A 10,762-nucleotide genomic window follows, 5' to 3' on the forward strand; every position below is an offset into this window, starting at 1 on the left:
CCAGCACGGGAAGTTGCATTTTGTGTGTTTCATAATCTGATAAAATGTTGCAAAAAGTTTCTCCTCGTCAAGCTGGCGCAAAGGGAATTTATGCAATGCGGAAAAATCCAAGTCCGAATCCCATTTGTGAACACTCGAGGCATGCAAATGGCGGCTTCTGAGTTATGCGCATACTTTTGATAGTCACTGTGCGGCTGAAGGGGTTGATTGAGTGGTGTTGCACATCCATGCACTTGGCGAAGGCGCTGATAACCATACGGCGATCAGAATATGGCAGTTAAGCCGATCCTTGATACTTTCGTTTATATTTTGTGCGAAATTGCAGTGAATAAATCGCTTAATACGGATTTAACTTGAGCTTGTTATCCTATAAAAATATAAGGAAAATAAACAAAGGTGAGCTTCGACTTGAACACCTTTTTCCCTAGAAAAATCAATAACACTTCACTCCGTTTCCTTGGCCTCCTGAAATACAGTCTCCTCCCTCGGACCAATTTTGATTCCATCAACTCGGCGCCAGGACATCGCCCATCAAAGTGCAAACAAATTAATCTTCACCCCTTTGGCTGGAGTGGATTGCCAATCTGTTACACGACGCAGCGCGCAGTCAAACACTTCACTTCGGATGCTATTACTTAAGCACATGTTTTATAATACGATTCGCTGGAACGATTTTTCATGGGCAAACGTGTCGCCCTGCTGCTCAGTTATGGAAAAAACTGGGGGATCCGGCGTATAGACGTGGCCAAGGACAATCAGTCATTTGCCATAAAGGCTGGCAATGAGACGTAGTTTGACTTTTGTTGCTGCCAAGCATACGGATATGGGATACATGTCTGCACTCGCTTTGTGCCAACACTTTTCATTCGACACACACGTTAATCAATCACTGCACCCAAGTCCCCCGAAAAGGTAGAGATTTAATCAAGGAATTTCCCGAGATTTCCACCAGCAAATTTAAATGCCTGCCTGTCGCCGTCCTTGCGCCTTGGTCCTTGCTGCGGTGACCGCAAATTAAATTTTCTGTCGAATGCTCTGAAGGACCTGGTAAGGCAAAAGGAAACCCGGGTCCGACCGCAGGTTTCTAATTAATTCCATGGGCAGATAGTAATGACATTCGAATTCTGCAGACACCTTAGCACCTGTCACCAGCACATGCTAAATGTCCTGGCCCACAACTTTCGGCTCGAGTGGCTTTTCCTTGCTGGGCATCATTAAGTTCTGTGTTTTGCGGGCCGGTGGCTCCTTGTTAACATTTATGGTTATTGTTTTCTCCAGACAATGTGTGGGCGTGGTCATAGCCTAGTCCCCCGAATAGGCGAGCAGTTTGTTGGCCCGAATTGAAATATCTGCTGGGCCCATTGGATGATAAGTAGGGTCTGAAGTGGTGGTGGTTAAATCTTTACGTCGAGTATCGAATTAAGGTTGTATATTTCCGGTGATCGATTTTGTTAGCCTTGCTTGAGTTACACATATGTGTATATATATATATACATATATATATAATTAAAATAAATTAAGTTAGTCAGTCATGGGAGTTAGGTTATAAAGATATAATTGTAGGATTTGGATTAACTTCTAAACAACATTTCTATCAGTATATCTACCGGTATAAACTGATGGCGTGCAGTTAAATATATAAAACAGCCAACACTTTCTCCTTTGAAATTGTAAGTGAAATGAATATATGAAAGTTAACATATTTCAAGCAACTGCCATTCAAACTAGCTTAAAATATTGTTTCTTTGCACTAAGGCGCTTTGGAGAAAACTAATTTCCTTAATGCAGCTTAAATTGGTCAGATGTTCGGTAGTTATTTATTTCAATACCTGAACATAATTGTCATTCGTTGGTCAATAAAGGGCGGGTGGCTTTCCGGCATTATCTTTTCAGATCCAGCTTAAATCGGGCCTAATTGGATTCCTAGACGACTTTAATTAAACAGGACAAGTTCGGAGCGGCGGGTATTTATTGAGCACGGGTATCTGTGAAGAATTGCATTAAAATTGAGAGCACGTCACGTGGCGTATGCGTAATTTGATTATTAATTAAATAGCCAGCCACGAACAACCGGAGGCATTTAAACGGGGGCCAATCGAATTAGGCCAGCAGAGGCGGAGAAATGCGGTCCAGATGCCGAGGCCACAAAAACAATGACCCGTGTTTAATGACAGGCGCAAAGGACAATGGCCGAGAGATCCTAAGCAGCATCCACAGTGCGCTCCAAGGAGTAATGGGAGGCAAACAAATCAAATGAGATTTATTATGTGACACGCATAAAACGAGGACAATCGCACGGCTTAACGAGCGGGGACACCATGTGAGCAGGACTCCTTCCTCCTTGTGAAGTAATGCGGCAGGACTTCATTCTCCGGGACCATTAAATCAATTGAGTGTAAGATGGCACGCACGAGACTCGGCCACAGCCTCCATCATTCCGTTTCCAGCCAATTCCCGGAAATGCTTTCTAATTAACGCGCCTCATTTAGCAGACGCCTGGCTCGCCACTTGGAGAAATGGCAAAGATCAATCCGCTCGGGTCACACTCACTGCTCAAAGTTTAGAGAAATAAGTGGGTGTTGTTGGGTTTATTCGGGGATTAAATTATCTTAAATAGCATTTACAAAGTAAGTCATTGGGCAATCATTAGTGTTTTAAATAGGTTTCGCATTCAATCAGTAATGTATCTACAATTCACACCACAATTATTTTTAAGTGCAGCCTTTTTCTGAAGCCGAGGATGTCCAGCATAATTTGATATCAATCAAAGACTAAACTGTCCTCAATCTTGTAGAGCTCGTTGAACATGATCCGTGCAACAACAGCATCGACAGGATTATGGGGCAATTATGTGCAAGTGCTTAGCGCATTTCCCAGCTAATTAGCCATTTGGACAACATGAACTGCTGCAGTTCGGGTGTCCACTGCCAATTGAATACGCAATTGAATGCCCAGCGGGCTTGCCTGCCTGACCTGGTTGGCATCGGAACACTGGTGCGGTTGTGGGTGGAGGAACTGCTGTGGGTGTGGAACTGGAGCCCTGCAGCCCGTTCCCTGCTCTCCGAACTACATGGCCACCAGAAGCGCGACAGATGACGACGGTGATGCGGGGGACAGAGCCACCTGCCAGGCAATCAAAGGGGAGGCCTAGCACCGTCCCATTGAAAAGCTCCTGCCCGGGGGAGTTTTAATAGCCTTTTGCATTTGGGTTGGGAGAATATTCCCATTGTGAAATCGACAGAGGTATGGAGTCGCCCTTAAGTGCAATTACTGAATGTGCTCTGTCCTGCGAGGGGGAGGAATGTGCTCCTACATACGAGTACGAGTACGAGTATATGGCGAATCCGGCAACACGTGTGAGCTGCTTCGGATCGAATTCCTGTAGCTTGTCGGGAAGCACAAGTAACACAACTGAGCATTACTCGTTTATTGCCTTTGTAATGGCATTTAATTCAACAGCTTAAATCAGAGCTAATTAAAGCAGTTATTATCCCAATAGTGTTGTTTTGCTGCAGCATTGCATACCATTACAAATCACCAAAATGCATTAGTCAACTGGACCATTAAATATCTGTCAAAATATCTGCCAATGTATCTATGAAAGCCCAGACACGGACAGACACGCAAATTGTCGTTAGATAAACATCCATCTTAAATATATTATATAGAGTTAAGTGAAATCTTTTTCGGATAACCCGGAGAGTCGGAATTGAGTGTTCCCATATGAAAAATAAATCGTAATAAGATTTAAAGTTCTTCCGTCATTTTTCCCCCATTTTATCTGGGAAGTATGCAACGCATTCGTATCAAAGGCAACTCGTGAAAGCCAGTAGCGAATGCAGCTGGCAGCGACAACTGGCGGAAGTAATAGCAACATAATCGATTTGATGCTGCCTGCTCCTGCTCCTTTATCCTGGCTGCAGTTTGCAGGCTGCGGATGTGGATTCGGATTCGGATACGGAAGCTTGCTGCTCCTGGCAGGAAGTAATTTTCCAACAGTCACAAATCTGAGAAATATTAAGGTTGCTTATAGCGCAAAGACGCTGGATTTGGATATTGAAAATTGTGGAAGTGCCCAAGCCGATAAGCATTGTTCAGTCGGTTTTTCGGCTGGGATTACCGAAACATTCGAGTGTATTTAAAGAGGATTTGGCCAAACATACAGTTGGGGGACATTTTTGATACAATTTAAGACAAACTAGGAAATTTATAAATAAGACAAATTTCAAACTACCAAAAACTTGTCAACACTTTTTCTGAGCAAATGTGTGTAGAAAACTACTTGAAATACAAAGTCGACACAAATCCTGCCAGCTTGAATGTTAAACAAAACGGCGACTCCTCTGAGTGATGACAGGATGACAGGCCCCGTAAATGGCATCTAACACAAACAGCGGAGAAAATGCTAAAAATTTGCTATAATGCAGCAAGCTGCTATCATTTGTTGGTGTTACTGTTGCCGTTGTAGTGTCATTATTTGCCATAATACCCGCGATGTCGCCGTCATCAGTTTTGTCGCATTTTTGTTAAGCACAAAAATCATATTTTATATTCCTCAAGGCGACCCAGTTGGCCAAGATAAGAGCGTGTTCGCTAGAGAAGCCAACTCAAAGATAGACAGTATTATAAGAGTTTTTTATTAATGCTAACTAAAATATAAAGATATTCTATAAATATAATAGAAGGTAGTATTAAACCAAAACCTCTCACAGTCATTTTATTTAACGATTAAATGTTTTAGCAGCCTTTAAATAAATGTAATAAATATAAGTGTGTATTAATTTGTACAATTCTACTACACTTCGAATTTTCGGCATATATAGTTCTAACTAGTTTTTAGCTTCCTGGCATTTCTTAGCAACGTCCCTGTTTTTCGCTCATCCCTGGCAAGGACATTAACACGATTTCGTTCACCTGCTGCAGTGTGCCAGGATCTCCGCACCTCCGTTGCTGGTCCGGCTGCCACTTTTACATTTTAACATAATCATAAATTTTTATGCGGCGCGCCGTCTGCAAGAAATGTGCCGCCCATCGTCCTTTGCCTCTCGCCGCTCCGTAGTTACAGTTGCCTAGTTTCGATAGTTGGTCTCTGGCCGGGCACCGTGATGGGTTGAGGAGGCACAGGGTCCTTCGTCCTTGCTGCTTACTTGTTGCTCGCACTCAACAAATTGTTTCCCCCCACTGAACCTGGCACCACCGCCGACCTTCTTTCGGGGGTAATCGTAATCGTATTTTGCCCCATCAAGTGTTTCCCTTGAGCTGTTTCCGTTTCTAATACATTTCCCCTTTCGTTCTCGCAGAGAGCACGTTCCTCCCTGGCAGGTACAAAGTGGCGTATACGTAATGTCTTCATTTCCATTGTGCGGCGCTGGAGTTGCGTGCGCCAATTTATCTGAAGTTTATGCCAGGAGGGCAAGCCCCGATTTGGTTTGGCCAGCTGCATTTTTCACGCCCATTTCGATTTATTTGACTAAGGCGAAATAAAAAATTGACATCTCCGAATGTTTTTCGTCATGGAAATAGTGAGGAAGCGGGTTAAGAGTGTAGGCTAAGTAAGTAAAAGGACATTCTGTGATGGAATTGTTGTTATCTAAGCTAATTAAAAGCAAACAAAGGTGACGTTAACTAAACACGAAGTCATCAACACTTAACTTGGAAATGTTTATAGGCTAAAGAAGAATTGATCAAATTAAAGGAAATTTACATATTTAATTTTGAATGCGCTGTAAAAAATATTACATACAATTCGACAATAAGAGACATTATTATTTCAATTTCCATCCGAGTACTTTCAATTGCTAATTAAATATTGTATGGAATATATTTTCAATTTACGCTCTTCTCAGTGCACAATAACATTTAGCCAATTCCCTATAGAATTTGAATTTACAAATTAAATCCGGCGCTTTTTTCCTCTTACTCGTTATCAATGAATCTGATTTGATTTCGGTGAAAATAATTTGAAATTATATTTATGATTTAATAGTAATTGATATTTCTGTTTGTGGGCTGCGATTTTCATTTTGTTTCGTGAAAAACCAATTAAGCTGCAAGTGCGCAAGCCAAAGTGAAACATAAATACAAATCGGTTTATGTTTGATAACCCAATTTAATAATTATGTAAATGCATGCGTTAATATTTCGTAATTGCATTTCGGGCCCGCAATTTAAGAGCTTAGGCCAGCTGGCCCATCGCATCGAGTCCAGGCAACTTTTTTGTCTACTTGCCTGTGGTAATTGCCACAAGCCCTGGATGTCTGGCTGTTTGTTTTCTGCAATTGCTGGAGCTGGAGTCTGGGCAACTTTTGCGGCCGACTCAACTTTTATGCTGGCGCCGCCAGCAGACGACACACACCGAAATACATTTGCGCTTAATTCAAAAATTCTATAAATTGTGTAGCGTTTATAAATTGTGTTAAAAGTTCTTCCCAATGCCGGGACTTTTCGCCATTCGCCATTTGCCATTCGCCATTCGCATGCGATGCACGTAGCGCCAACTCCCGGAAAGTCGGGGTATGGGATTTCAGATTCGGTTCGGTGGGACGAGTATCTCCCGCTGTCGCTGATTTCTGGGAGAGACTTTTACACGTGGTTTTATGTGGGGAAGTTGGTTCCTGAATCCGAATTCATCATGAAATCCGGTCAAATGAAAATGAAACTGAATGCATATTCAATAAGATACTTTATTATTTCTCTTTGTTTGCATACAGTTAATAATGCTCGAAAGGAAGCAAGATATTGAAGTGCTATTCCACATCATTGTTGCTTAAGTCATCTTTAATGAAATGATAATGCAGTTATTAAAATGTTGAATTTTTTGCAGATTTCAAATCACGGAACACCAACTTCCCACTTCCTCTACCACTGACACACTCGCCCGCTTACATATCCACTCCGTTAACTATCTCTGCTTTGCATTCAAAGAACGTTTAGCAATTATTTCATTTCGAGGAGGAGGTTTAAATGTCTCGCCCTCGAACTGCTGGCGCTGGAAAGTTTTGCGAAATGATTTCGAGTGCATTAAATCGGTTGGCTTGCAACAAATGCGACTAATTAAAATGTGGACAGGGCGAGGGGTGCTTCGAAAGTTCTCCGTATCTGCCGAAAGACGCAGTTGTACTGTGACTTTCTGCCGCCGTTGTTGTTTAGCTGTTAAACTGTTGAGCCCGGGGCCTAGGCGCCGATCCTGGAATCCTAATGACGGGCGAACACCTTGGGGTAGGTGAGCCGTTTGGGAAGGGAGATGAGAGTCTACAAGTTTTTGCTAAAGCGTTTCGCGCAATTTGCTAAAATAATTATCCATTTTTGCGAAATTCAAAGCGGCAACACTACAACTTTTAGTTTTCAAACTTAAAACGAATTAAATAGCGAAGGCCGCAGAAAGAAGCTTTCAGTTGGGAATGGAGAAAATGCTGTTAGGAAGTGAAAAAGCCGCAAAGGAGTTCAGGCGTCAAGGAGAGATAAACGGCGAAAGGATAAGCAATTTTCACAGATTATTTATTCTCCGCATAAGAAAGCAATTAAAAATAACATCTTTATATTTTATACTCATTTTTCTACTTTTAGAACGCATAAAGTAGAATATATTGAGGTATAAGTGCCAAACTTCAAGTAGTTTGCCGACATTTGTGATAAAAAACTTTAGTGGGAGATAACTTTTGTTATCGCACAAAAAAGAAAATAAAAGGAACATAGTTTTTGGTTGGATAATATTTTTCCATGAATAATGAATAGAAAATTTTAACATTCATTTAAGCTTTCTTCCAAGTAGTAGTAGTATTTCCTAACCAATAATTTGCAATGCATAGTTACGCAGGATGCAATGTCAATTGACTTTATGTGTCAGCCCGCCCACCGTGCGCAATGTGTACTAATTTCCGGCTTCATTACGCTTAGAACCATTAGGAAAACTTGTGAAGTGCATTCCCGTTCCCGTTCCGCCAGAAACCTCTTCGCCCTCCTTCATTGGTAGAAAATTTCCGCAACTCTTGGCGTCGGCGTCCTCTCGATGCGCTTGGATCGACTTACTCGACTGGGATGATTGAAAACGCATTAGCCGGGAAGAGTCGTGAAACTCCGAGCGTAACTGTTGCCTAATCAAACATGGAATCGTCTAATCCTGCGGCATGCAAATGAGTGGCACTCATAATTAGAGTTGCGCACTTGCGGAGCCACTCGAAATGCGATTTTAAACGGCGTTGACATCGATTTATGCCATAAAGTTGGCCCCTGCCAACCGCAGCAGCTCGTCGAAAATTTATAGTTCGCAAGTTTACTTCGGTGGTCAGACATCAGCTGGCTTATCTCCGACCGGGTCGGAATGGGTCGGGTCCTTTGGTTTGTTCAGTCCGGCTCAGTCCTGTGGAGTCCGGTTCTGGCTTGGCTTGGCTTGGTTTGGTTTGGGAGAACACAACCCACCTAGCAGGCAAGTGCAAGTGAAAAATGAAATAACTACTTAAACAAACCGGCGAGGAAAGCGGAAAGTCTGTGCAGCGAAAATGGGAAGGGAAATTAGTAGACCTTCTAGAGAGCCAAAGAGAAGATGCCCTTAGTTTTAAAGTAATAATAATGGAGGGAAATATAAATAAACTGTACTATTAAAGATATTAAGCTATAACTACTAAAATGTTATAGTGGCATACGTCCCTTAATACACATATAACATATATTCAACGTAATATGCGTAGAACTGTGTTGATAACAGTATTAAAAACTGTTCTAATACCATTCCTACTAAGGTCAGCAGCTGAGCAACTATAGCCATAGTAAGAGTATGATGATGTAACGTCTCGACCGTAATGCTCTTGACTGTCCTCCGGAATTGGAGGAGACAAACACTCGGATCTTTTCAAAGTGCAGCAGCAGCAGGAGAGCTTGAGAGCCCGAGAGGAAGCAGGAGGAGGAGCAGGGGGAGGAAGGAAGCTGACCGGCAAACGCAAACAAACTTGAAGTGCGAACTGGTCAATAGTCTGAAATAACAACAAGACAATAACACTGGCAATAACTTGTGCCACTCCAAAGGGCCGAGGAGCAGGCGGAAGTTCCCTCCGGGCGGTTGGTCAAGTACTTGGCAGCTGGCCCCAGGGCTCTTAATTAATTTTTATGAATTGCACCGAATTTGCCACAGCAGAAGCTCGTTTTTTGGCAAGTGTTTTCGCCACAAGACCAAGACAATGGCTCCTCCAGTGGAGAGCCAATTGGCGAGACGATGACGAAGTGTCGGAGCTTGCATTTGAATAGCCCGCTTGGGGAATTTGACGGCTGAGTTGGCCGGAACACTCAAGTAGATAAATGTAATATGAAATGACTTTCGCTATTACAAATATTATGAAATAAATGAATGGTCAAATCCTATTTCCATTTTGTGATAACTAAGTTATCTTTTCATTAGAATTTATAATATAATACAGTGAACTTACACCCAAGGCAGAGCTTAGTATCTAGATATACTTCATCAGCAGCTATCCCCTGCAATCTTTGCACTATCTACCTGCTCCATTTTCAATGCCGGAACGATTAACTAAACTGTGTGTAAGTGGACTGTCCCGCCAGCAGCATTTGGTGATCCGTCTTAAGGGTGTTAAGGTGTAATTATGTGAGGCATTCGCCCGGCTCATATCTGGCGGCCCTATCTTGGCCAGGTGGCAGCCAGGTGGCTGCCCAAGAAGGCAACAATAAATTATTTCATTGCTGACCACAAACAACTCCACTTGCTGCTCGCTCACGTCCGCCATAAGCGCCGCGTAAAAATAGCTTGAAATATGTAATTTTCCGGTTCAATTACAGCGCCAGTGGTGGTTAGTGGTTACCTTTGGAGTGGATTGGGGCTGGGTCCTGCTTCTGGCTTTGGTGCTGGTGCTGGTTATGGACCTGATCCTGGTCCTGGTTCGGTTCTTCCTCATGCCACTCTGGTGCCGCGCACATCCGCATGGGGCCAAGATGCATGTCCGCCGATAAGGTCACTCTGCCGGACTCTCAACTCGGCGATGTGCGGTCAGGATAGACTCCGTAATTTGTAGTAAATCTCTGGGGCAACGAGTCTTTTCTGACACTTTGAATAGATCCCACCCACCCACACACATGCAGACCAGCACACACAGAGACACGCTGCGGTTGTTTCGGGAGATTTTGAAAAATTCATTTGCTGCGTGCCGTCAGATGGAGATGGAATCCAATTTGGGTGGGCAAATAAACGAAAATTTAATATTGAAATTGTATTTGAGTTTAAGGAGATCTCCGATGGCAAGCATTTAAGTAAATACGGGAAATCAACAAAATTCCAGTCACAAATATGCTGTTCGCTGGATTCCAATATCCAATATCGTAAAAAATAAAATCAATGCAGCTGTCAGTCCGGCATAGGATATGGATATAGATATAGAGTGGGCCTTAGAGTTAAGCAACTCTCCAGTTGGGGCAAAAATGCTGGCAGCCGAGTAAATTTTAAACATCGCACGTGGCCATAAAAACCAGGCTAACAAATGTGCCCGGCGTCGTGTGGGTCTGCAGAACGGGAAGCTGGCAGAACTGGCAGAACTGGGAGGTGGCACTGCATTTTAGCGCCATATTTTATGCACACTTAGAGTCACACACAGGACCAAGAATCCGAGGACGCAGGACACCGAGTGCTGCAGTGTCAAAGGCAATGCAGGCAAAGATAAAGAACCAAAGGAGCGAAGGAGCGAAGAGTGGCTCGAAAACAAAAGGTTAAACACTTTTTTCTCCTTCAACCCGGAGAGAAAATGGAATTGGTGAAGTATGG

The sequence above is a fragment of the Drosophila teissieri genome, chromosome 2L (assembly GCF_016746235.2).
Source record: "Drosophila teissieri strain GT53w chromosome 2L, Prin_Dtei_1.1, whole genome shotgun sequence".
NCBI lineage: Eukaryota > Metazoa > Arthropoda > Insecta > Diptera > Drosophilidae > Drosophila > Drosophila teissieri.